The sequence below is a fragment of the Chelonia mydas genome, chromosome 7, assembly GCF_015237465.2.
Source record: "Chelonia mydas isolate rCheMyd1 chromosome 7, rCheMyd1.pri.v2, whole genome shotgun sequence".
NCBI classification, from domain to species: Eukaryota; Metazoa; Chordata; order Testudines; family Cheloniidae; genus Chelonia; species Chelonia mydas.
In genome coordinates, this window is record NC_057853.1 from 5,623,257 (window position 1) to 5,650,807 (window position 27,551).

The window sequence follows — 27,551 nt, forward strand, 5'->3', positions numbered from 1 at the left end:
GAGACACCCCCTGACACCGACCCCCCCTACACCCGCCATGAGACCCTCAGAGATACCCCTCCTGACACCGACCCCCCTGACACCCGCCACGACACACTCAGAGTCACCCCCCGACATCCTCAGCGACACCCCCCGACACCCGCCATGAGACCCTCAGAGACACCCCCTGACACCGACCCCCCCTACACCCGCCATGAGACCCTCAGAGTCACCCCCGACATCCTCAGCAACACCCCCCGACACCCGCCATGACACCCTCAGAGACACCCCCCCGACACCGACCCCCCCTACACCCGCCATGAGACCCTCAGAGATACCCCTCCTGACACCGACCCCCCCGACACCCGCCACGACACACTCAGAGTCACCCCCCGACATCCTCAGCGACACCCCCCGACACCCGCCATGAGACCCTCAGAGACACCCCCCGACATCCTCAGAGTCACCGCCCGACACCCGCCATGAGACCCTCAGAGACACCCCCCCGACACCCGCCATGATACCCCTGACACCCTCAGAGACACGCCCTGACACCGACCCCCCCGACACCCGCCAGGAGACCCTCAGAGACACCCCCCAACACCCTCAGAGTCACCGCCCCACACCCGCCATGAGACCCTCAGAGTCACTGCCCGACACCCCCCAAGACACCCCTGACACCCTCAGAGACACCCCCTGACACCGACCCCCCCGACACCCGCCAGGAGACCCTCAGAGTCACCCGCCGACACCCGCCATGAGATCCTCAGAGACACCCCCCGACACCCTCAGAGACACCCCCCATGACACCGACACCCCCGACACCCTCCGAGACACCCCCCGACACACCCCATGACACCCTCAGAGACACCCACCGACACCCCCGACACCCTCAGAGTCACCGCCCGACACCCCCGACACCCTCAGGGACACCCCCCGACACCTGCCATGACACCCTCAGAGACACCCCCATGACACCCCCGACACCCTCAGAGACACCCCCCGACACCCGCCATGACACCCTCAGAGACACCAACACCCCCGACACCCTCAGAGTCACCGCCCGACACCCCCGACACCCTCAGAGACACCCCCCGACACCTGCCATGACACCCTCAGAGACACCCCCATGACACCCCCGACACCCTCAGAGACACCCCCCGACACCCGCCATGACACCCTCAGAGACACCAACACCCCCGACACCCTCAGAGACACCCCCCCCGACACCGACACCCTCAGAGACACCCCCCGACATCCTCAGCGACACCCCCCGACACCCGCCATGACACCCTCAGAGACACCCTCTGACACCGACCCGCCGACACCCGCCATGAGACCCTCAGAGACACCCCCCGACATCCTCAGCGACACCCCCCGACACCCGCCATGACACCCTCAGAGACACCCTCTGACACCGACCCCCCCGACACCCGCCATGACACAGAGTCACCCCCCGACACCCGCCATGAGACCCTCAGAGACACCCCCTGACACTGACCCCCCCTACACCCGCCATGAGAGCCTCAGAGTCACCCCCCGACATCCTCAGCAACACCCCCCGACACCCGCCATGAGACCCCCTGACAACCGCCATGAGACCTCAGAGACACCCCCCGACACCCTCAGAGTCACTGCCCGACACCCCCCATGACACCCCTGACACCCTCAGAGACATGCCCTGACACCGACCCCCCCGACACCCGCCAGGAGACCCTCAGAGACACCCCCCAACACCCTCAGAGTCACCGCCCCACACCCGCCATGAGACCCTCAGAGTCACTGCCCGACACCCCCCCATGACACCCCTGACACCCTCAGAGACACCCCCTGACACCGACCCCCCCGACACCCGCCAGGAGACCCTCAGAGTCACCCGCCGACACCTGCCATGAGATCCTCAGAGACACCCCCCGACACCCTCAGAGACACCCCCCATGATACTGACACCCCCGACACCCTCAGAGACACCCCCCGACACCCCCCATGACACCCTCAGAGACACCCACCGACACCCCCGACACCCTCAGAGTCACCGCCCGACACCCTCAGAGACACCCCCCGACACCTGCCATGACACCCCCGACACCCTCAGAGACACCCCCCGACACCCTCAGAGACACCCCCCGACACCCGCCATGACACCCTCAGAGACACCAACACCCCCGACACCCTCAGAGACACCCCCCCGACACTGACACCCTCAGAGACACCCCCGACACCCTCCATGACTCCCTCAGAGACACCCCCCATGACACCTGCCATGACTCCCTCAGAGACACCCCCCAACACTGACACCCCGACACCCTCAGAGACACCGACACCCCCGACACCGACACCCTCAGAGACACCCTCCATGACACCCTCAGAGACACCCCCCGACACCCGCCATGACACCCTCAGAGACATCCCCCATGACACCCCCGACACCCTCAGAGACACCCCCGACACCTGCTATGACACCCTCAGAGACACCCCTCCTTAGGAGAGTGATCACTTTAGATAAGCTATTACCAGCAGGAGAGTGGGATCGGAGGAGAGAAAACCTTTTGACATGATAAACACCCATTTTTTCATGATCTGTGTGTATAAAAACATCATCACTGCATTTTCCACTTTTATGCATCCGATGAAGTGAGCTGTAGCTCACGAAAGCTTATGCTCAAATAAATTGGTTAGTCTCTAAGGTGCCACAAATACGCCTTTCCTCCTGACACCGACACCCTCAGAGACACCCGCCATGACACCCTCAGAGACACCCCATGACACCCCCGACACCCGCCATGACACCCTCAGAGACACCCCCCGATACCGACACCCCGACGATGCCTCCAGAGACTCCTGACACCTCCCTCACAACGCCCTGGAGACCTCCCGAAACCAATACCACATGATGCCCTCAGAGACCCCTCACACCCCGTCTCAATGCCCTATATCCTCAGAGACCCCTGACTTCAACATCAACACCTCCCCACCGATGCACCCAGAGACCCCAGATGCACCCACAGCCTCCTTCAAATGAGACATAAATATTTCACCATAGACTCCTCCCACTGACACAGACACTCCTCCCCCACACATTGACTCCACCCACAAAGAGAGATACCCAAATACACCGTGACCTCAGTATAAGCAGACTCCACCAATGGATACACATGCACAAGCCACCAGTCCCCCCTACCCATATGTTCAAATTTCTAATTGAAATGTGAAACATTTCTATCAGCTCTAATATTTCACACTTTTCTAACACTTTTCATCTGTTGCTGTTAGCATCACACTGCGTAAAACATGTTATCTCTGCTGTAGCTTTCTTTTCTCCCTCATACACTTTTAAGGCCAAAACGGACCATCTTGATCAGCTAGTCTGACCTCATGCACACCGCAGGCCACAGAACCTCACCCACCCATTCTTGCAATAGGCCCATAACCTCTGGCTGAGTTACTGAAGTCCTCAACTCTCAATTTAAAGATTTCAAAAGTTATAGAGAATCCATCATTTACTCTACTTCAGACAAACAAGTGACCGGTGCCCCATACTGCAGAGCAAGGCAAAAAAACTTCCAGGGTCTCTGCCAATCTGACCTGGGGAAAAATTCCTTCCTGAAACCCAATATGGCAATCAGTTAGACTCTGAGCATATAGGTGAGACCCACCAGCCTCATCATTACTTCTTATTTTTAGTGAAAAGTCTGAGCATTTGTGATAATTTGAGCATATACGATATTGTAGTGTGGGCATTAGAGTAGCAAATTTTTTTTGTTATTACTTATTTGTATTGTGGTAGCCCCTAGTGATGTCAGCTGAGATGGGGCCCCATTGTGTTAGATTGTAAAATCTGTAGGACAGTGACTAGTAAAGTACCTAAGGCCCCTATGTAGGAAAACACTTACATAGACAAGACATTATTTTTTAACACTCAGGGTTGGCAGTACTGCCTATGTATTTATAATTTAGACTGTGTTCAATTTCTACCTAATAAAATTTTATGATTGTTTTTATCCCTCCAAATATCTCAATTTTGTTATATTTTTCCAAGTTAACACATAAAGCCCATGTATTTCAGTCCATTTCTGGTGGTGTGATTTTGTTTGGAGACTGTAACATTATCTGGAGTCACTAGATGGCACTATGCATACAGATGATCTTGTATGAGTGATAGTGTGACCGGGTCATTAGCAAAACTAGACAATCTATCTCTGTGTTGTTTAGTGGAAGTCTTGAATTTGCGGACTGCTCCAGCAGAGTCGATAAATCATTTATATCTATGCTGAAAAGGCTTAGGCTCAGATTACATCCATGTGTTTATTCCCCTCTCTTGCCTGACGGCTGTTTGCAAATTGTTTATTTTTCTTCAGTATTAGATAGGTTGGTAGATTGATACAGTGTCATGTTTTCTCACTAATTCCAGTTAGTATCAATTTAAGAGTCAATCCTGGGTGCCAGACTGAATCAAAAGATTTTTAAAAAGTTATATAAAGCAGAAAACTCTCATCCCCTTTTATTTTTTATATGTTTGTTGATCATCTGCTGGGTAAAATGCAGTCAGTGGCTTAATACAGCTTGACTTTTTATTATTACATTGTTATTGGCCAAACTCAAATGTATTATTGTTTCATTCAGAACAGTTGATGATGTTGTTGATAATATAACGACCTCCGAGATTGTCTGAGTTGAGGGTCTCTCTCTGCTTTTGGAGTGATTAGTCCATCTGATCTTTTCTGAGGAAGTGTCAACACTGGGGAGGTCGGGCTAAAAATTTAAAAGGCTTTCTAAATTATTTCTATGCTGTGTTTTAGTATAAACTTGAGATGGAAGTAAATTTACAAAGGCAAAAATGGCAGCCGAGCACCTAGTTCCTACAGACTGCTAATGCAAGTTGGGCACCTAACTGCCATTAATGTGTTTGTAAATATTACCTATATTATCTGGTCTGTATGATTTTCTGCATTTGTGTTTCTGAAGGGTTTTCTCGAGTTTCAATATTGTGAAAGGGACCTGGGGTATTCTATCTGCTACCAAAGATCCATAAACCTGGAAATCCTGGACGTCCCATCATCTCAGGCATTGGCACCCTGACAGCAGGATTGTCTGCTATCTTCGAGACACCACTGACTTCCTAAGGAAACTACAATCCATCGGTGATCTTCCTGAAACACCATCCTGGCCACTATGGATGTAGAAGCCCTCTGCACCAACATTCCACACAAAGATGGACTACAAGCCGTCAGGAACAGTATCCCCGATAATGTCATGGCAAACCTGGTGGCTGAACTTTGTGACTTGGTCCTCACCCAAAACTATTTCATGTTTGGGGACAATGTATACCTTCAAATCAGAGGCACTGTTATGGGTATCCGCATGGCCCCACAGTATGCCAACATTTTTATGGCTGACTTAGAACAACGCTTCCTCAGCTCTCGTCCCCTAATGCCCCTACTCTACTTGCACTACATTGATGACATCTTCATCATCCGGACCCATGGAAAAGAAGCCCTTGAGGAATTCCACCATGATTTCAACAATTTCTATCCCACCATCAACCTCAGCCTGGACCAGTCCACACAAGAGATCCACTTCCTGGACACTACAGTGCTAATAAGCAATGGTCACATAAACACCACCCTATACCGGAAACCTACTGACGGCTATTCCTACTTACACGCCTCCAGCTTTCACCCAGACCACACCACACGATCCATTGTCTACAGCCAAGCTCTACGATACAACCGCATTTGCTCCAACCCCTCAGACATAGACAAACACCTACAAGATATCAAGCATTCTTACAACTACAGTACCCACCTGCTGAAGTGAAGAAACAGATTGACAGAGCCAGAAGAGTACCCAGAAGTCACCTGCTACATGACAGGCCCAACAAAGAAAACAACAGAACGCCACTGCCGTCACCTTCAGCTCCCAACTAAAATCTCTCCAACGCATCATCAAGGATCTACAACCTATCCTGAAGGACGACCCATCACTCTCACAGATCTTTGGAGACAGGCCAGTCCTTGCTTACAGACAGCCCCCCAACCTAAAGCAAATACTCACCAGCAACCCCATACCACACAACAGACCCACTAACCCAGGAACCTATCCTTGCAACAAAGCCCGATGCCAACTGTGTCCACATATCTATTCAGGGGACACCATCATAGGGCCTAATCACATCAGCCACACTATCAGAGGCTCATTCACCTACACATCTACCAAGGTGATATATGCCATCATGTGCCAGCAATGCACCTCTGCCATGTACATTGGTCAAACTGGACAGTCTCTATGTAAAAGAATAAATGGACACAAATCAGACGTCAAGAATTATAACATTCAAAAACCAGTCGGAGAACACTTCAATCTCTTTGGTCACTCGATTACAGATCTAAAAGTTGCAATTCTTCAACAAAAAAACTTCAAAAACAGACTCCAATGAGAGACTGCTGAATCGGAATTAATTTGCAAACTGGATACAATTAACTTAGGCTTGAATAGAGACTGGGAGTGGATGGGTCATTACACAAAGTAAAACTATTTCCCCATGTTTATTTCACTCCCCCACCCCCCACTGTTCCTCAGACGTTCTTGTCAACTGCTGGAAATGGCCCCCCTTGATTATCACTACTAAAGGTCCCCCACCCCCCCACCCCCGCTGGTAATAGCTCACCTTAAGTGATCACTCTGGTTACAGTGTGTATGGTAACACCCATTGCTTCATGTTCTCTATGTATAAAAATCTCCCCACAGTATTTTCCACTGAATGCATCTGATGAAGTGAGCTGTAGCTCACGAAAGCTTATGCTCAAATAAATTTGTTAGTCTCTAAGGTGCCACAAGTACTCCTTTTCTTTATATCAAACTGTTTTTCTTCTTTTTCCTTTCTGAATTTTCAGTCCTCTTTTTCTGGTTGTATGGTTAGGGATTGCTTTGGTGCTCTTTTGAGAACTCTGTGTAGGTCTTTTGCATCAATGTTTATGTCATTTTCCTGTTGGTCCTAGTGTTTGTTCAGGTTATCTATGACTAGGGTTTCAGGGCTCTTTTGTATTTTTATTTTGATTCTTGTCCCCAGACATATTTTGGGCAATCTGTATGGGTTTTGTGGTGTGTTGTTTATTGATGGTATAATTTAAGAATACCAAACCTGGTTGGCCGTGATCTGATAAATATGGCTAATGTCTCAACACACACAGACTCCCTTTGCACACACATTTACATGCAGATTTGCATTCACATATACCTATGTGCACTCTCTCTTTTTCTTGTTCAGACTCAAACTTATTCACATTAACATCAATGAAACTGTTTACAACATTAAGAATTCCTTGTGAATAATTGTGACAGGATTGGAAACATAGGAATTGCAAGGCGGATCAGACCAGAAGTCCATCTAGTTCAGTATCCTGTCTCCAAGACTGGCCAGCACCAGATTCCTCAGAAAAAGCACCCTCGCATTAGGCAGATGTGGGATAATCTGCCCCCCCCCCCCCCCCCCCCGCCCATATTAGGTCTCCTAACTAAACCCTATTCCTTAGAGATTAGTTTTCACCCCAAAGCTTAAGGGCTCATATCTCTTCCAAAGAGATATACTCGCATTAACTGAAAGCTTTGGATATTCTTGTTATCCATACAAATATTCAGCCCCTGTTTAAATCTGGCTAAATTTTTGGCCTCAACAACATTCTTTGGCAATGTGTTCCACAGTTTAATTGTGCACTATGTGAAAAAGTATTTCTTTTTGACTTGCCACTTTTTAATTAGGCCCTAACTATTGTTACCCTTTTTGAGTGCCCACCCAATAATTCTGGGTTTCATAGGTTGGCCCAGTTAAGAGGAGAAATTGATGAGGGAGTTAGGTACCTTGGTGCAGTCTTGTTTGTTTACAAAGAATGTATAAAGTCCTGTTTCCCTGAACACACGAGGAACCAAACAACAGGTGCTAATCCTCTCTTGGCCAGACCCAAAAGTCCTCTCTCTAGCTTCTTTCAGGGCCACACACTGTGCTTGTCCAGCTGTGTCTGTAGCTTCCTTTTCCTTCAGTTTCTGTATGCTTTTCTTATTGTCTTCCCCCCTCCAGTGCCAGAATCAAGCTTTGCAACCAGATGAGGTGAAAAGAAAAGGAGTACTTGTGGCACCTTAGAGACTAACACATTTATTTGAGCATTGAGATGAGGTGAAGTGGTGGTGGACTGGACAGCAAGCCCACCATGCATTCACCTGGCAGTGGCAGCTCTTGTCCCAAGGCTCAGCCCCGCTCCCACTTTGAGCGTTGCCACCTGGAGCCCAGCCACTTCTCTGGCCACATGACAGAGGGGTAACTGGGTCAATTTTGAGTGTGTGGCATTGTTGCATGGTACATGGGATTGCAGTGCCACATCGCAACACCCAGAGCAGGGAGCCAGGCCCAACCCATTGGACTGCAGTAGCTGCTATCGGATGAGTGTGGGACTGGCTTTCTCTCTAGCCCTGTGTGAAAATTTGTGTGAGACTCCTCCTTTTGTGAGGAGTACAATATGCTTGAAAAGGCACACGCATATACCCCTAGCCTGCCAATTAGCTCCGCCAGTATCCACCCACATTCATTCAGCCAATACTTGGTGAAGGCCTTCGCCCACATACTTCACATTTCCGAGTGGCCTTGGACGTGCCTTTGCTGTGAGTGGACACTGATAGTATTTCATAAAGGAGCTTAACTGGTTTTACTATCTTAAATGACGGACATCAGTTGCACGCACCAGATTCAATGAGGTTTAGCCCAACCTACAACAGTATGTTGCTATGAGTGAAAAGAGAATAAAACAGTTGATTTTACTTTCAATGTGGTTTTCTATTATTGTTAAAGTGATGCATTTGGTTTTGGCAATTATATGTGAAAACCTAATTAATTTATTTTTCAATTTGTGTCTAAATATTTAGCCCACCGTTTTCTAAATGCATGCATCTTTGTTCTTCCCTTACCTAGTTGTTGCTTGAAACAATAACTAGGAGGAGAGGAACCTAATTGTCTGCCTTTGATCTTTAATGCCAAACATGTTAGAGAGAATTCAGGGAGGTAATTCTTATATCACCAATTGTTATAAGAAGAAAATGAGGCTTAATTTGGTGGCAATAATTCTAATTTGGATTTAGCTCTCTAAAAGAATCCAAATAAATAAATTCCTTTGTTGCAAAAACATATCAAAAAGTAGACCTGAAATGATCAGACGGGGAAATGGGATCAGGACTCCTGGGATGCTTCTTTATATTCATATTACTTCATCCATTCCAGAACAGGTATACTTCTTGAAGAGGGGTAATGTAGGTGCTCTGACATGGTTATTTAAATGGCTTAACATGCCATATTTATGCAATTGTATTAGTTAATCCATTTTTAAATAGTTCTGCTGTGCTCTTAGTGTGAACGTGGAAGGTATAGTTTGAATAGAAAACTATCAGACTATTAACCTCAGATGATATGGGGGAGGTGAATAATATGTGAAGCATTTAGTCTTCAAAATATGCAAATCTTTGTATTATCCAAAATGCAGATCACAACTCAAATTTCTTTTTACAGGTTCCCTGATTTTCCTAAAGACCTTCATATAAAACTGAGGTTTGCCTCCATTTAAAAAGGACAATGCAGAGCTGCCCATAATTTCCTGACTGTGTGCTGAGCCTGGCACCTAGCCAGCTGCAGCTGCTGAGCAGAAGGTCTCCATCAAGTTTGTTGTTTTTCTTTTTCCTGGAAGACCCAATCCTGTGAACATTTACACTCAGGAGTAGCTTTAAGCATGTGAGTAGTTCCACTGACCTCAATGGGACTACAGTAGATCTCTATTGACAGGCCCCCTGCCTCTTCGCAATCCCACTGTGGGCCAGGTTTGTCTGTCCTTGTATCTGTGTGGTCCTAAATTCAGAAATAACAAGGAGAAAGTAATTGTATTTACCATTTAGTTGAAAGGATTACTCGGTAGGGCACTCTTTGGTAAAACTGCCAGCTGGCTCCAATCTCCTCTGGGGTGCGTTTGTTTATTAAATCAAGAAGTGTAACAACATTAACATATTTAAGAGCAACAGCCAGTTATGTTACACTATCCTCCTTGTTCCCCTTCAAACAGCCAGCCCTTCCCCGCCACTAAGTTACAGCATTTCGCACTGTACTTCCAGATACTTCTGTGCTAATTTGTGCTCTCATAGGACGTTAACACAGTTCCTAAGAAAAATCCCTTTCATCTTTTTAATTCAACCTGGAAACCCAAAAGATGAGGCAGCTCTTTACGTGGAGATGTTTATTTTCTATGGCTTCTGGGTGGGGTAATAAAAGGGCCTTGCATAGTCTTTGTGGAGCTTACTTGCTTCAGTTTAGTCATCAAAAGTTCTCCCATAACCAGCTCTGACCCAGAACAGCCACAACAACAGGTGAAAACTTCCCAGAAGGAAGGCGCCTGGGTTTTTCACACTGCCCCGTCTTCACTCACAGACAAGGAAATGTGCCTGTGGCTGCTGAGCTGATACTGTGTTGACAGATACTACAGGCAAATAACACTTGGTGTGAAACTGAAAGGTGGGAGCCCAGCTTCCACATCAAGGCTTGGTATTGCTGCTGCTGGCATCCCTCTCTCTCTTTTCTCATAAGATGGCTCCTCCAACACTCCAGGACTAACCCCTTCTCAGTCAAGGGAGGGCCAGGCAGGGCCATGAACCTAGCTTGCACAACGCTGCTGTCCTGATTCTGACAGCACTAGCAGCCTCGCCCTCTTTGGCTGCAGCAATGTGGTCCTGCCAAGAGTTTCTCTCTTTAGACCCCCTGCTGTTGTAGCCTTACTGTATTCCCTGCTCGCTGATGCTGCTTCTCCTGTCACCTCTCTACCCTATCTTGATACACCTGCTCTACTGAACAGCTTTATGACACTTTCGAAGCCACTGCTAGCTAACTCCTGTTTCCCGAGAGTGCAGCGTGCCAGAACCGTGAGACAGTCACCTGTGCATGAACACCGTAGCTCAGCACGAGTTTATTACCCACCTTTGCTTTGTTTAGGTCTGCCCTGTCCTCCAGTGTTGACATAGGGATTTTTTCTGAAAAGGGTTACCCTTTTGTAAGGGAGCTGCACATATCAAAGGCAGAGTCTGGCAACTGTTCTTCATGCAGAACTGGTGGCATGTACACTCTACTGAAGTCAGCGGAGAGACTCAGTATTCACACCAGTGGTAACTGAGAGAGAAATTTGGCCCACTGAGTGGTAAGTAGTGAGGTAAAAAGTTTAGCCCAGGGAGCTGGCAGGAGTTACAGGACAAATTCATAGGTTGTGTTTTGAAGGAAGGTGTCAAAACCCACAAGGGCTTTAGATGATGAGATGAAACACAGTGGTAGTTCAGTGAGTGGGCTAAAACACTGTTAATCCTCTGTCAATCCCCTGCTTTCCTCTCTTCAGCCACCGATACTGGTCTGTAGTAGGGATGGGTGGACTGCTTTGATAAAAGAAGAGCCCTCCTACCCCTTTCTTCTGAACCATAATCTATTTCTAGCACTGCGCCTAGTCTCAAAAAGAGATCTGGATTGCACTGTGATGTAAAGTGCTACATCTGCAAATTGCCACAAGGTGACAGTGTTTCAGAGCAATATTGAAGCATAATTTTATAGCTCCTTCCTGTTGTTTTTTCATAATGTAAAGTGAAACTATGTCATTACTGAATCCTAACTAAAATGATCTGGTACCGCCAAATTATCACTAAGCAACAGTTGTCGAAATGCTTAGGGTAATTAAAGCCATAATTGTGTAAGTCTGGGGTAGGCTGCCTGAAATCACCATAGAAATGATTTTGCCTCTTCTTCATCTGTCCAAATTCATTGTTCTTAAATCAAGAATGTTTGCTTCTCCTTGTGGATTGCCTGTGAACGTTCCGGCTTGTGGGATGTCGGACTCTGAACCTTGGGACTTCAGGATACCAGTGCCTCTTAGAGCCGACAAACACCATTTTGCAACACTCCTTGTTTAGAGCTGAGGTTATAAAAGTGTCATGTGACCCCAGCCACCTACATTCCTTCTTTCCCAAGCCCAGCTGTGGATGTAAGGACCTTCTGTCAGTGCGTGTAGCAACTTCTGATGCACAACTCCCTTAATTTCTAGTGTATTAGGTACTTAGCTAGTTAGCAAATATTAGGTAGTTTACATGATTTGGCATTTAGTTTATTCTGGGCCTTGGGTCCTCAGAGCTTTCGGTCAGGGCTGGTCCAATCGCCAAGGAATCAGATAAGCAGGGCAGATTTAAGTAATATGCGTTGTGGGCCTTCACGTTCCCTAAGCATATTGATTGTTTGTTCAGCCTGGGGGAAGAGCATTCCTCATATCACTGCTTGGTGCATAGAGCCTCTACACCCCAGTCCCACACAGACAGGTTGTGGAGGCTCTGGGGCTTCCTCACCAGCAGCCTCACATGCCAGGTTGCTGGATCCAATGTCAGATCAGCCATCCGTCTCTATGAAGGGACAGAGCACTCTATCTTGGGCTTCAAAGTCAGGGACAGTCCTGAGGTCAAAGTCCACTGCAGATAGATCAGGTTCCAGTGCAGTAGTGTAGGACCCAAGTCTTCTGCAGGGGCTGAAATCTCATTGGCACTGAGAAGAGCAGCTTTAAGAAGTGAGCCTGCCAATGCTAGAATTTCACCAGTGCCATGGCTGATTTTTCACTTATTCGGAACCCATTGATGCGGGTCCATCGTTGGTGCCATTTGCCCTGCAGGTAGCTAAGAAATTGGATACTAAGGAAGCATTCACAGTGACAAAGATTTTTCAGTGCCAAAAGCCAGTGGAGGTCCTCATTTAATCCCCAGGTGTTCATCGATGCCAAGGAAATCGGTACGAGGTCCTTATTGTGACTGTCACCTCAGTTTCAAGTAATCCTCATTTCAAGGACACTTCAGTGCCTCTCCACTGCCATCAAACTAAAAAAAGTTTAAAAAAAAAAAAAGGACCAAGAGATTTTTGGTATTGGAGCTCTGGGCACCATCTCAAAAGGGTGGGAGGAAGAAACGTCACTATAGGTATGTCTGTAATGCAATCCAAGGGGTGACTGCAGCTCGGGTAGACATACCTGCTCCAGCTTTGCCTGGGCTAGCATTGCTAAAAATAGCAGTGTAAATGTGGTGGTCCAGGCTTCAACACAGGCTATACAAGCCCTCTTGGAACCGTGGGTACCTACTTGCATCGCCAAAGCCTGTGCCACCGCATCTCTGCTGCTATTTTTCTCAGTGCTAGTGCAGGTATGTCTACCTATGCCGAGATCACAGCGTGAGTTGCAATAGAGACATACCCTGTGAGACTAGGGACGTTGTGGCTGAGATATCTACCATGGCGCCTTTGATGCTGAGGGCTCCTGCACCTCTTTTCTGCCCCAACATCTGTGTTTGGTGCAAATGTCAGAATGAATATTAGAGCATCACTTTCTGAATTCAAGACTGTCTGGAAGCATGGCATCCCTTGTCTCTGCATTGCAAATGCAAATGTGTACATACCAGGGACTAATTGTAGTATTTCAGCTATTGTGGTGTCTGATAGTATGCGTAAGTATCCTTTGTACAGAATCACATTCCAAGCTGCGGTTTCTCCTCTCAAATGCCAGTTACGTTTTCTCAGGCAGTTTGAAACCATGCTGCAATGCTGGGACAGCTTGTTTCATTTTCAAGGCTGCTCTAACTTGACTTTGGAACTGATGATACTTGAGCCATTCATTCTTTATGCTTCAGTTCGCTGCTATGAACTGTTGAATGTAACACGAAGATCTGTCCTAGATCTATGCTTCCTATCAAATTAATATATATCTCTGTATCTTTTTTGAAAACTAGGGGAGTGTTTTGCACAGAGTTTCTCTGGATATGTCCTCTAGAAGATTGTGATCTGCTTTAATAACTGATTACTGTTGACATTTTACAATCTGTGGAACTTTTCACATCCAAAAATAATAATCTTTGTGTTTGATAAATTCAAGATACAGGACCAGAATCTCTGCTGGTGTAACTCCATTATCTGAGTGGCTTTAAGACAGCAGAGTATTAATCTCACATTCTCCTGTGTACATTATTAAGTCTAAGGATATTCAGAAAATGACCTTGTTTTGTGATCTTTCCATCTCAAGAATTTCTTGAATCTTTCTGGGGACTGGATGAATTCTTTTGTCACTGAGTGCCCATTCCCTGCATCTCCGTGTTGCTAATTTCATTGAACCAATCAGACATTTGTTTCATTTTAATTGGTTTGGTTTTGGTTTGTAGCCTTTTAAAAAAAAATTAGCTGGATGTTTTCCGATCACCAAGTCCCCTCCTGTTATTTCAACATGATGCTCTGAGATACAACTTTTCACATAGTCCTAATAATAAGTCTTTTAAAACATTTTATTCTGTTATTCAGTACATACTAACAAACAGCCATTTTAAGGGATTTATTAGCATGGGAAGAAGCAAACTAAACAATCATAATTAATTACAAGTTGGAGAGGCCTTTGGCCTCTGATGGTCAGGAGGTGTCAAAACACTAGCTAGGGATCAGATGAGTATGAAGGAGACCCATCCACCCCTTCCCTACTTTTGTTCCAGCCACACTCCCTCCACTGACAGCATGGTTGGGGGGAGGGTACAGAAGCTGCAACACTGTCTATACCCCACTAGAGGATTCCCCTACAAAACTGCCAGGGTCTGCTATTAATTATTATTATTTTGTTTTATTGTTCCCTTATTTGTGTGATAGTAGAACCTAAAGGGACCAACAAAGATGCTATACGAACACATAGGAGGAGACAGTTTCTGCCGAAAATTGCTTACAATCTAACTAGACAAGAAAGAAGTTTGAGAGGGGAAACAGAGGTACAGCTAGGTGAAATGACTTGGCCAGAAGGTTAGTGGCAGAGCCAAAAACAGAATCCAGATGTCCCAAGTCACAGTCTGGTTCCCTATTCATTGGATTAGGTTGCTCAGTGTTAGCAGTGCGATACCTAAGGGGGCACAGTGCAGAATCTGGGCAAAATCTCATCACAGTTCTGTCTCATGGAAATTTAAAGCTGAATTTTCCACTTACCCAAAAGGTCAGTGAATACACTAGATGAAAGTTGATCTTCATATATGTTCCAGCCAGAGGCGACGTGTGAGGAAGGCGGGGGGCAAGGGGGTATGCAGGGTCACGTGCCCCTCCCCCTCAATTTGCTGCTGGGTTTGTACTGAGCATACTCACACAGACTGAGCATGCTCAGTAACACTGCTAAAGCCAGCTGCCCTCACTGCGCCCCCCCCACCCATCCGCAGCAAGGGTTGTCTCTGGTTCCAGTATAAAATACTTCATCAATATAGAGTTAAGATTGTCACAATATGTATATTACCAAACCAAACTAATATTAGAATGCAGGGGAAATTGGGAAACACCATTCATAAATATATACATTAAAATAGGGAAACCTCAGACTTATACTTTTGAAATGCAACTTAAAGATAATTTTACGTTTTGGACATTATGTGCCAGAGCCTCACCCCATCTGAGGTTCTGGCCACAGTTCTGTGGATGCAAACTTTGAACTGTTAGAACCAAGCCACTTATTAGCTAGAAGAATCCTAAGGAAATGCTAGATTGCAAGTCTACATTTCAGAAGAAGGACATTTTAGCTTCTCCTTTCTCCTAAAGTACAGATTTACTTCTGGAAAATTAACTCTCTACTCAAAGTGTAAATGGCTGAACTTTGGTGGGGATACATATTATTTTTCATATATAACAAAAGAATCTGGGCCCAGATCTTTAAAGGTCTTTAGATGTTGCTGTACTCACTGTTGCAAAACCTAATTGATTTAGGAGACTAAATCGCTCAAACGTGATTTAGGAGCTTAGGAGTCTGAGCACAGCAGCACCTAAATACCTTAGAAGTCAACATCCATTGACGTCAGTGGGAATATCTTTATTGGCTTTGATGGGCATTGGATTTGGGCCTTGATTCCCTGCTATAATTGCAAATTTCAGTGCAACCTCTAGAAAGCCTCTAGAATGAAGTAAATGAGACTTTGGCATGAGTAAAGTCTGCAGCATGAGGCCCATTATTTTCTTAAATAACTTAGAGTATGCAAAAATCCATGACTCTTCATTACCATTTTCCCTCCCCAGCTGTGTGCCTATATATTATGTCTTTTTATTTAGGTAATTTGTGCAGTACACTTTTATCAAATAATTGTTCGAATAGTACACAGTTCCTTCTGGACTTTTCTGTTGATTCTGATTACTACCACATCGACTGCATAAAAATGTTCCTTTACTGTATAATTAACTTTATCTGCTTTGCTACAATGACTTTCACTGTTGATTACATGCACTTCAGCTCTTTCACTGCATTTCTAAGAATTTAAGAAGTGCTGATTACCCTTGCCCTGTCTATGTCCAAACTGGAGGGTTTTCACATGTGTACAATTATATCTTTTTTTCCTTGCAACATTCCTGCTGTAATTTGGATATTGATTATACCATGTACAACAGGATCTTTAAATAAACCATCTGCTTGGAATTCATTGGATTTGGCATTATTACACGAGCTGGAAGCATAATGATTGCTTGAATCACCAGGTTGCTGAATTATTAGTTTTACAATTAAGCCTTTCCACTGAGATGATCTGAAATGGAGAATGGGATTTGTGAAATATTTCAATATCTTTGTCCCTACTTTTGGTATTTTCTAGTGCTTGATTTAGGTTAGCAAGCTCACATGCCTCTACTCTGACTTCATGGAACAGTGTAATCACCTTTGCCCTCTGAATATTTTTTCCTTACAGTTTGCTGCTTTATTCTAGATATCATTGAAACTGTTGTACCATATTTCCAGTTCTCTGCAACCAGGTTCCCTTCTGAGCTCAAGTACTTTGAGGGCTTAATTTGTTTCACTGTTCTCTTTGCAAAGAGTAAGTCCTTTTCATATCATGTAATAAGAAAGGCTCCCAGCAAAGAAGTGTTACATAAACTCTCCTTAGGCCTGATCCCTTATCAAATCATACACACACACTAGTCTCCAGAGGAAGTGATGCCAACTTAATGCAATATTAATATAATATTATCCTTTAAAACAAGCAGAATGTTGTAGTGTTTCAGAACATTGTATTGCAATAGCTGGAGATCAGGCTTACCCTAAAGGTTAGTGATTTTCAGCTCTGCTCACTGCAGCAGAATGTGCATGAGTCTGGAAAGCAGTTTCATAATGCCCATTGATTTGAATGAAACATTAAGTTAAAAGTCACATCAGGTGCCTTTGGCTTCACTGACTGAGCATGATTCCTGGATGAACTCTATACAGTGAGGGTTTAAGGGTTGTAAGCGTTAGCATTATCACTCCGATATAGTGTTGGTTGTGGTTATGACAGTGTGTAAGGGCCTACAGGTCTCAAACATGGGCCCATAGCCTCCCAAGCAGCCCTCACACCCTGGCCACCCCCGGATATTTCATCCAGAACTATTGGAAATGAGGTGCTAGCAGAACTCTGACTCCTCCCAGAGTCATCTCCTAGGAGGATCCTGACTGGGGATGATGACCGGCCCCACCGATTTCTCCAGCCGCACTATTTAAGCCAGAAGGAGGCACAGGAAGTTGTCTGAGCAAGTGAGAGACTTCATGGTGGGCTGCTGCACTGGATCTGACTCTTGCTTGATCCTTCATTCTGCCTCTGACCCCTGAACTGGTTCCTGGACTCTGATTCTGGCTCTGACACCTGCCTTTGCCTCTGACCACTAGCCCTGACCACCCCTTCTCTGACCACTAGCACCCATGTCTAAGTCCTGACAAATTGTCCTGGAACATATTAATTTTCATTTTCTGAATAGTCTTATCCATATTAAATTTGTGATATCACTTTCATGACAAATTACAGGTGTTCTATAGATGAAGGGAACCCAAGGGGCTAGGCAGTAAGCCTGTATCCCACCAAATGTATATGGGATACAATACATCAGGATAAATGCGCAGGAGGGGAACTTTGGAAAGAACAGGAATGGGTTTCTGTTTCTTCCTGGAAAGGGGGAGAAATACAGATTGGGAGGGCGAACAACCCAGAGAGCGTCAGTGAGTTCCAGTTAATGGCTTTGAATGGAAATGCTGCCAGTTTCATGTAAGTGCAATTACCAGCCTTTGGCTTGTGTTCCATACGACCCCAATCTTACGTGGTGCTGAGCATCTCAACTCAATGGGGGTTCAGGATGGTCACCACCAAGCGGGATCAGACCCTAAATTTCTAGAACTATAGTAGCCCAGCTTCCCATAGCTACTTTAGTTTAATCTGTTTTCCTCTTCCTTAAATGCAGCTGTAACTGACATTCCACTTTGAGAGGGAGATTAACGCTGGTTTCTGTGTCTCCCTGTGAACAAAAGATCCTCTGCTCTTGTGGGGTGAAAAGGAAAACGATGGAGGAGATGATCCTCTTGCAAACACCCATGGTCAGTGAATGAAATTATCATAGGATTTGATCCTTGGTAAGTGCTAACGATTTTCACTTTATAGTTTGTAATCAGACTTTGTATCTTGGGGTCCATCTATCTGTCTTTTTTTTTGCTAGGTATTCCAAGTGCACCCATCACTACATTATCTGAGAAAGCACTGGCCAGGGGGGTATGCTGGAGCACAAAATGAAGTCTGCACACCCCCTAGGGGCTGGACTGAAAGCTTTCATAGCACTCCCTGCTCTTGCTCATCTGAGTAATTCAGAACAAGGTTAGAACTACCTGAAGACCCTGTGTATTGCCACACTACCAGGTCACTAGCTCTAGGAAATGTCAATAAAATTGGGGATAACCTTTGCACGTCCAAATTCCTTTTATCCTGGTCACATTTCTGATTAGGCTTAATATTCACTTTCTTATTTGCAGGTTCATGCAAAAAAAATTGGCTTTTATGTTTCACCATCTTTTTGTTATTTCCTCATCTACTCTTCACCTTCTTCCACTCACTCCATTCCACCCTGGTTTGCTCATGATGCTTCCTTCAAGTGCTGAGTGTTGATCCTTTGATACATTATCTTTTTCATTCTGGCACATCTAATTCTTGGCTTTTTTTCCCCCTACACCAAACCCTGCCAATTTGTAAAACCTCTTCTGCTTTACTGTGCTTGTGTTGTTTTTCCTTGAGTTGACTATTTTTTCCCATTTTTCCATATGCTGGTTCCTTTCATTTTAATCTACTCCCTTTTTTTTCTAGCTTCCTCTCTTGAATCCTTTTACATGTAATCTAAAACACACTGCGTGTGAATGGAGGCCCTGAGAAGTATTTGCTCTGGCTCTTAACAGCACTTAGCAATGCCAATTAACTCTGAGAGAACGGATTCTCAAACTTGCAGTAAAGTGAACCTTTCCTGTAAATTCTAAAATTTGAGTCTTTCTCACAAACTATAGTGGAGATGATTGTCTGCTTCAAACCATACATTTAAATCAAATTCTATGGAGTGCATTCAGAACATATTTTGAGTTTAAGATGTGATGAAACATAACTAGGCTTGCAAGAATTAGATTTTTGTTGGTAAATATTGGTAAACACTGATTTCACCGTACACACACAAACTGACAGAGATATTTCCAACAATAATAATAAAGATTTACAAGTAGGCAGAGTAAGAAAAATGCTGTTTTAGAACTCATTAGAGTCAAAATCCAGTGATTTAGACTTTTGAGTTAGGGTTGTTACAAAATAACTAGTGAGTGAATAGTAAAAACAGGTATGATTTGATTTAAGGATATTGATTGTATGTTTTGACGTGTAATGTTGAAAATCTGTGTTTTAACAGTTAGGAGGTTAGGGTAATGGCAGGGTGGCTAATGGAAATAAGGATATAGAAGTGGAAATTACCACATCCGAGGTGGAAGTCAAACTCAAACATCTTAATGGGACTAAATCGGGGATAATCTCCATCCAAGAATATTAAAGGAACTGGCACATGAAATTGCAACCCCAATAGCAAGGATATTTAATGAATCTTGTGAACTTGGCGGTCATACCCTATGATCGCATTGCTAACATAGTACCTACTTTTAAGAAAGGGGGAAAAAAGGTGATCCAGGAAACTACAGGCCTGTTAGTTTAACCTCAACTGTATGCAAAGTCTTAGAACAAATTTTGAAAGAGAAAGTAGTTAAGGACATAGTGGTAAATGGTAACTGGGATAAAATACAACATGGTTTTACAAAAGGTAGATCGTGCCAGACCAACCTGACCTCTTTATTTGAGAAGATCACTGATTTTTAGACACAGGAAATGCAGTACGTCTAATCTACCTAGATTTCAGTAAGTCATCTGATACAGTTCCACATGGGAAATTATTAGTTAAATTAGAGAAGATGGGGATTAATATGAGAATTGAAAGGTGGATAAGGAACTGGTTAAAGGGGAAATTATAATGGGTCATACTGAAAGGTGAACTGGCAGGCTTGAGGGAGGTTATGAGTGGAGTTCCTCAGGGCTTCGTTTTTGGACCACTCTTATTTAACATTTTTTTTAATGATTTTGGCACAAGAAGTCGGAGTGTGCTAATAAAATCTGTGGATGACACAAAGTTGAGAGGCATAGTCAGTACAAAGGAGGAGCAGAATATCATACAAGAAGATCTGGAAGACCTTGAAAACTGGCGTAATAGAAAGGGGATGATAGTGCAAAGTGCAAGGTCATGCACTTTAGGGACTAACAAGAATTTTTGCTACGAGCTGGGGACTTATCAGTTGGAAGCAATAGAGAAGGAGAAAGACCTGGGTGTATTGGTTGATCACAGGATGACTATGAATCACCAATGTGATGTGGTCATGAAAAAGGTTAATGCAATCCTAGGATTCATCAGGCAAGGTATTTCCAGTAGATATAGAGAGGTGTTATTACCATTAGAAAAGGCACTGAAGAGACCTCATCTGGCTTGTTTAGCCTAACCAAACAAAGGTGAAGGGGAGAGATGATTGCTCTCTATAAATACATCAGAGGGATAAATACCAGGGAGGGAGAGGAGTTATCTAAGTTAAGCGTCAATGTTGACACAAGAACAAATGGGTATAAACTGGCTATCAACAAGTTTAGGCTTGAAATTAGATGAAGGTTTCTAACTATCAGAGGACTGAGGTTCTGGAACAGCCTTTCAAGGGGAGCAGTGGAGCAAAAAACCTAACTGGCTTCAAGACTGAGCTTGATAAATTTATGGATGAGATTGCCGACAATCGTATGTCGCCAGTCTGAGACTGTTAGTAGCAAATATCCCCAAAGGCCAGTGAAGGGACACTACATGGGGAGGGCTGTGAGTTATTACAGAGAATTCTTTCCTGGTGTATGGCTGTTGAGCTTTGCCAAAATGATTAGGGTCTAACTGATCGCCATATTTGGGATCGGGAAGGAATTTCCCCCCTGTTCAGATTGGCAGAGACCCTGGGTTTTTATTGCCTTCCTCTGCAGCATGGGACATGGGTCACTTGCAGGTTTAAACTAATGTAAATGGTGGATTCTCTGTAACTTGAAGTCTTTAAATCATGATTTGAAGCCATCAGTAACTCAGCCAGAGGTTTATGGGTCTGTGACGGGGTGTGCATACCCCGTACTGGAGAAGAAAGGGTTAACCCCACACTATGGGCGGTGGAAGTCCCGCCCCCCAGGCCATGCTGGGCATGCTCCAACTGTTGCCTCAGTATAAAAGGGAGCAGCCCAGCTCATTCTGGGTGGATGGCCGGAGGGGAAGGACCTTCAACCAAAGCTTCAGCTGAAGAGCTGCCACAGCCCTTGCCTGTAAGAGCCAGAGACCCCGCAAGCTGGATTGGAGGCCTGGAGCCCAAAGAGCCCCAGAGGACCATCCATGCTGAGGAGCTCGGAGACCCTGATGCCCCATGGACAGCAATTTCTGGAACTACAGTAGGAAGTGATCCAGGGAGGGAGAGCGAGCGGTATCTGCCACCCAAGTGAGGTCAGCGTGTTTCGGTGGGATTCCCTGCTGACCCAGTGATGGACCACTCTATCACTGTTAGGGTCATGGCCTGGTGGAGTTGGGTGGGCCTGGGCTGTCATCCCCCTGGTGGCGGCCCTCACCTTTCCCCGCCATATTGACTCTAGCCATTAGGCTGTAACTGGCCATTGGGCTGCACTGCCCCTGAAGGTTGTTAGCCAAATGCTGGCTGCTGAGCCACCCTGCCCTGCACCCGAGGGCGATTACATGGACTCTAGCTGCTGGGCCGCACTGTCCTAGGGCTCAGGGGTTGTTAGACTGAGCCTGGCCACTGGGCTGCGTTGCCCTAAGTGTAAGGGTCACTGTACCTGACCCTGCCCTCTGGGCCGTACCACATTTGCCCCAAGGGCCGCCAGGGAGACTAATCGCGGTGATATCACCACCCTGCCCCATCCCAAAGGAGGACGGGGTGTGCATACACTACAACAGGGTCCATTACAGGAGTGGGTGGGTGAGATTCTGTGGTCTGCAATGTGGAGGAGGTCAGACTAGATGATCATGATGGTCCCTTCTGGCCTTATGAGTTTATAAAGCTTTAACTCTTTGGATCTTAACGTCTACTGTCATTAAAGAATTGTCTGACTGCCCAAAATTTCCCACATTTGTGAAAATGTAAATTGATAAACTTAAAAAAAAAAAAACCCTTAAACCCCATAATTTTGTGCAATTATGAAATTTCAAATAGGTCAAAATCTACAAAATGCTTAAAAATAAACATCAATATTATCTGTTGAAATTATAAAAAAATGAAATTCGAATTCTATGAAGCCGAAACCTAACTAATTTAAGATTCAAGTTACTGATCCGTTCCTGAAATAAAAAATATTCTGACTGCCACAGCTATTGAAGTATGGGATTCAGAGTTAATCATACCAGATTAGAGACAAAGGCTTCCTGGTGCACAACTGTTGCCTCTATTGAAGTTTATCGCTTGCAAGATAAATAAAAATGAAGAATCAGGAAAAATGAGGGTACCTCTAAAATAGACTGCACGCATAATTTAATCTGTTAAGTAGTACCTAACTGTAACAAACGTGACTTCTGCATTTTCAGAGAATGACTTTGAATACTGATTCGCCTAAGTGCTAAGCAACCCACCAACCCCTGCCTAACAAATCAATTGACTCATGGGCTCATATGAGCACAAGGGAGACCAATAGATGCCGTTTAGAGTAGAAACTGAATAATGAGTGTTACTACTTTGTGTACACACTAGCTCTTCAAAGCTCCTTGAACATTTATTCATTCTTCTAGTTGCTCCCACTGTTAGATGAAAGATAAAAATTTTACAGCCTTACAAATGAAAACTAATTGTCTGAGCTTTGTGACTTTCATATGACTCTCTCGACTTGTGCCGCTTTAAGACCCTTACATCCTGGTTGTATTCCAAGCTAAGCGTGGTATTTTAGGATAAGTAAAATAACAGGCATTTCCAAGGAGAGCCAAACATTCTAAGGGACTGGGATTCCATTTGCAAATTAGAGAAAGATCCAGGTTGGTGGTGATCAATGCTGCTTCATGGAGGAAGTAGAGTGAGAACTTTACAGTGTCTGTAAAAAAGCCTTTTCTTTCTCTTTTCTTCCTTTCCATCAGATAGCAAAGCACGTTTTATCAGTGTGGAGTGTTTTGTTCCCTGGTTAGCAGAATATTTGTGTTATCATTGTACTTTCTTAATAATTGGTTACGGGCCCCTTTTTGGTACAAACTTGGACACAGTCACCTGCATCTTGTTTGTTAGGAATAGCAGACAGACATTACATAACTATTGTGTCACAGAGATGACCTAATTACAGTGGTCATCATAGAAGCACCACAGTATTGCCTGGCAGGTACTTCTGTACCAGATATGGACTGGTCACAGAGCAAGATACACACCAGATGTGTTCATCATAGGATGCTTTAATGCTCTGCCTTGCATCGCTGAGTTTCAATCAGCTATTTTACATATAGCACCACCTAGTGGCTGAACAGTATAACACATTTAGCATTTCATTACGTTGCCTTTACCATGCTATAGCTGTATTCACAATGGGCCACATTAAGGAATACAGTGCAGTTATACTGAGGCCCACTGCATTTGAGGCACATTTTGCCTGTCCCTCAGATTCCAGCTGTGTCTGTCTACGCAGAGGAGGGGTGGTAGGGATCAGCAGCCTGATACTTAGGGTCAGCACTATTCATCATCAATGCTGGCAGCATCCCCAGGCTGCTTTGGGGTGATAAACCCGACTTTCGTGCATCCCAGAGGCCTGGCTGGATTTCCCTGAGTGCTATGAACTACTCAAACACAGAGAGTGTAAGGGAGCAGGGTTGGGCCTGCTCTGTGCCTGTCTGATTTCAAATGGAGAAGAGGCCCCCCTCCACAAACTCCTTTGCTCACGTGAGTCAAAACGTAAAGGATGGAGGCTGCTCCTAGAGTTTGGTGGGATGATGGTTATTAAATCTCTGGTGGCAGCAAAAGAGAAGACATCAGAAGAGGACCATCTACCCCATCTTAAACCAGGTTCCTACTGTCATAGTCAGGTGTGGTCCTTGTGACGATGACCATTTGTCTGGGCTGACCTGGGTCTTGCAAACTACAGATAGGTCCAATGTATGCAGGTGTGAGAGAAAACCCTGCTGGAAGGTTTGCACCATTTTCTGCTTCTGTCTTATTTAAAAGGAGAAGCAACACTCATGGAAAACTAACTGATCGGAGCCCAGTTGGGGTTCCTGTATCTTGTATCTGTCATGACTTGTTTTTTGTGTCATTTCTCAATTTAAGTGGAAAGAAGAGTCTCCCTTCTGGCTGATGAGGCAGCTGCTTGTTTGCATTTCAGATGTAGCTTGTTGCAGGGGGATGCTCACTGTGCTCTCCTGTGGAGATATTTCTGTTCTTGTTTTGCTGTTCTCTGGATATAAATAAAGGTCATTCCATCTGAAAGCTCCGTCTGCTCTTCCTTTATGAAAAAACATCCCAGTGTGTGAAAACAAAGCCTTTGTGAGAGCCTGATTTCCAAAATGCCAGGTGCTCACTTTGTGTGCATTTCTGCTCCTCGGCTACGCTTCAGCCATTGCCTGCTAACGAGGGACAAATGCACAGAAATGGTCAATTTTGCACCTGATTGGCCACCGGTACCTGATTTGCATATTTGTTCATAGAACTGCCTGCCAAATGTTTCTGAGATCAGGCACATGGTGTGTAACATTTGCCATCGTATAACAAAACTAATGCATGCAGAGCCTATCAAACTGTTGTTTTCACAGAAATGAGAGCAGTCACTGCCTAGCTGGAGCTCCTACTCTACAAGCGTTTGGTGTGCAAGTGACCTGTTGTTGCCCTCCAGTGGATAAAGAACCTGCTACTTACATAACATAACAGGACATTATGGAGTTCTTCAGCACCATGGCTTTTACTCTCTATCTGGGGTTTTGGCACTAAAGGACATGGCTCTAGTCACAGCTGCTCTCCAGGTGTGATTTAGATAGAATAGTCTGTCGGCATCATATGCATTTGTTACAAGCTTCCTAGATAATGCTAGAGGTCATTTACCTTTTTCCCAGTTAGAAGGACCCCATTAGAATTTACTGGAGACTGGACAGAGAGTGCCTGACTCCGCAAAAGCAACACATATCCTTGAGAAAGTAGGGAGGAATTTTTTCATTTTATCTGCAGAGTGGGTTTTTTTAATAAGCTCACAAAGCTTTCTTAAAAGAAAAGCTATTTTTTCCTCTGAAACATTTTCATTTCGTAACTGTGTGCAATGTCTAACATCCAGAAAATCCTTTGCATGAAAATGTAGCTAAGATGTTTCAAAAAGTGAAGTGAGCAGAGCTGAAAAAAAAAAAGAAAAAGAAAACCCTGCCAAATTTTCTCTGTGCATAGAGATTGTGTGTACATTCTGACCTGTCTGAACCAGAGCAACAGATAATAATTATATATGTGCAAAGGCTCTTTTAGACTAGGGCGAACAACAGGGAGAGAAGCCAATCCCTATGTCTCCATAGAGCTGGAAGAAATCTCAAATATTTCTGGTTGTCTGCAGAACAGCTGGTGAGTTCTCATCTATGAATCTAATTAAGCATATTCCTTGCCACAAACACTTTGAGTTCTATTTTTGAGATGCTGAATGTCTCTCCAGAATGTATCCTGGAGCATATTGCTTTCATACAGCATGCTCCTAATCCCCATTGGAAGGCTTTTTTCTGTAGCAAAATGAAATTACAGTCATAGGCTAAACTCAGAATTCACCCAAGTAAATAATATCGATTGATGTCTGGGTATCAACAAAGCATCATGAATTAATGATGGTTGAATTTAATGCACTGGACCATGGAGGCTCCTCTTCAACCTTGGAAGAATGATGAGAGCCAAATCCCAACCTTAAGGCCACATTTTCAAAGTTTGTCTTGGTCCAGTGGTTAAGGCACTAGCCTATGACTTAGGTTGGTCCCTGCTCTGCCACACACATGTTGCCTGATCTTGGGCAAGTCACTTAGTCTGCCAGTTCCCCACAGCATTTCCCTACCTCACTGGGGTATTATGACGATAAATATGCTACCATTTTGGAGTGTTCAGATATTATGGTAACGGAGGCTATCTAAGTCCCTAAAAAGGATAAAAATTTTGCTCGCATGGTCAGTTGCAGATGCAGTGTTGTGGAGTTCTCAGTTGTGAGCTAGAATGCAAGTCCTCAGAGGCCATAAATAAGTAAATAAATAATTGAGTGCAGATATTCTAGTTCACTATGATTGTGCATGTGTGCAAAATGCATCAAGTAAATTATCTGACTAGCATTCTTTGATCAGCTCTATTGCCTGCATGGCTGAAGACCAGGTAGTTAGACATCTCTTACACTGTCTTTTCACCAGTGCAAGCTCACTGACTGTGGTCAGGCTACACTGACATAAAACTGGTCAGGCCCCTTCTGGGCTGAAGCCCTTTGGAAAATGTGGCCTCAAATGAAACCAAACCATAAGTACTTTACATCTCTGTAGCAGCTTGTATTAGAGGGTCCCAAATCATTAATTTATTCTGGGATGCTCATCACCATAGTATTTGTTTCATAACTTCAGACTAACATTACCCCTGTGAGCTAAGTAAATCACATGATCCCCATTACCAAAAAGTGAAACGAAGGCCCAGAGACAGGTAGGGCCTTACAGACACTCGCTTGCACAGGGAGAAGGCAGCGCCACTTTGCCTTCACAGATGTACATGCCCATAGCTTCAGACCCTGTGAGGGATGAAACATGAGCTCCCGTCACCAGCCAGTCTGCTCCTCTGGATGTGGTATGGCAGGCAGGGGCATGGCCCCACCGCTTCCTGCTCCGTTTGAGATGGCTAGCACTATTGGTCAATAAAGAACTATACTGTCCAATCCTATTGAGAGAGTCTTTTATCCTCTTTATGGTTTTGGATTCTAGTAGTTCTCATGGCATTTCAACACCTCAGGCTGGTAGTCCCCCCACTCAGCTGTGGTGATGGAGGTTTTTTTATCACATATCTCAGAAAACAAAATAAACTGCAAATTAAGAGCTACTGCTATGCGACATTTCTATTGCTGTTTAATGAGCTGGATTCGGGGCACTGATTTCCCCATTCCAGATGGTGGGCAGTGACTCAGCAGAGCAGAGTCACCCCTGTGTT

The 27,551-nt window shown here is 44.8% G+C and overlaps 1 long non-coding RNA gene across 2 annotated transcripts; it reads left to right on the plus strand.

Annotated features, from left to right (window-relative positions):
* The first annotated feature begins 2,711 nt into the window (after positions 1-2,711).
* LOC122466647 lies at positions 2,712-27,275 on the plus strand. 2 transcript variants are annotated; one of them, XR_006292332.1, is made up of 3 exons: positions 2,712-3,624; positions 18,333-18,434; positions 25,169-27,275. It is a non-coding gene; the product is annotated as an uncharacterized LOC122466647 (long non-coding RNA). The 2 variants fall into 2 exon arrangements; XR_006292331.1 differs by lacking the exon at positions 2,712-3,624 and adding an exon at positions 10,452-16,875.
* The last annotated feature ends 276 nt before the right edge of the window (positions 27,276-27,551 follow it).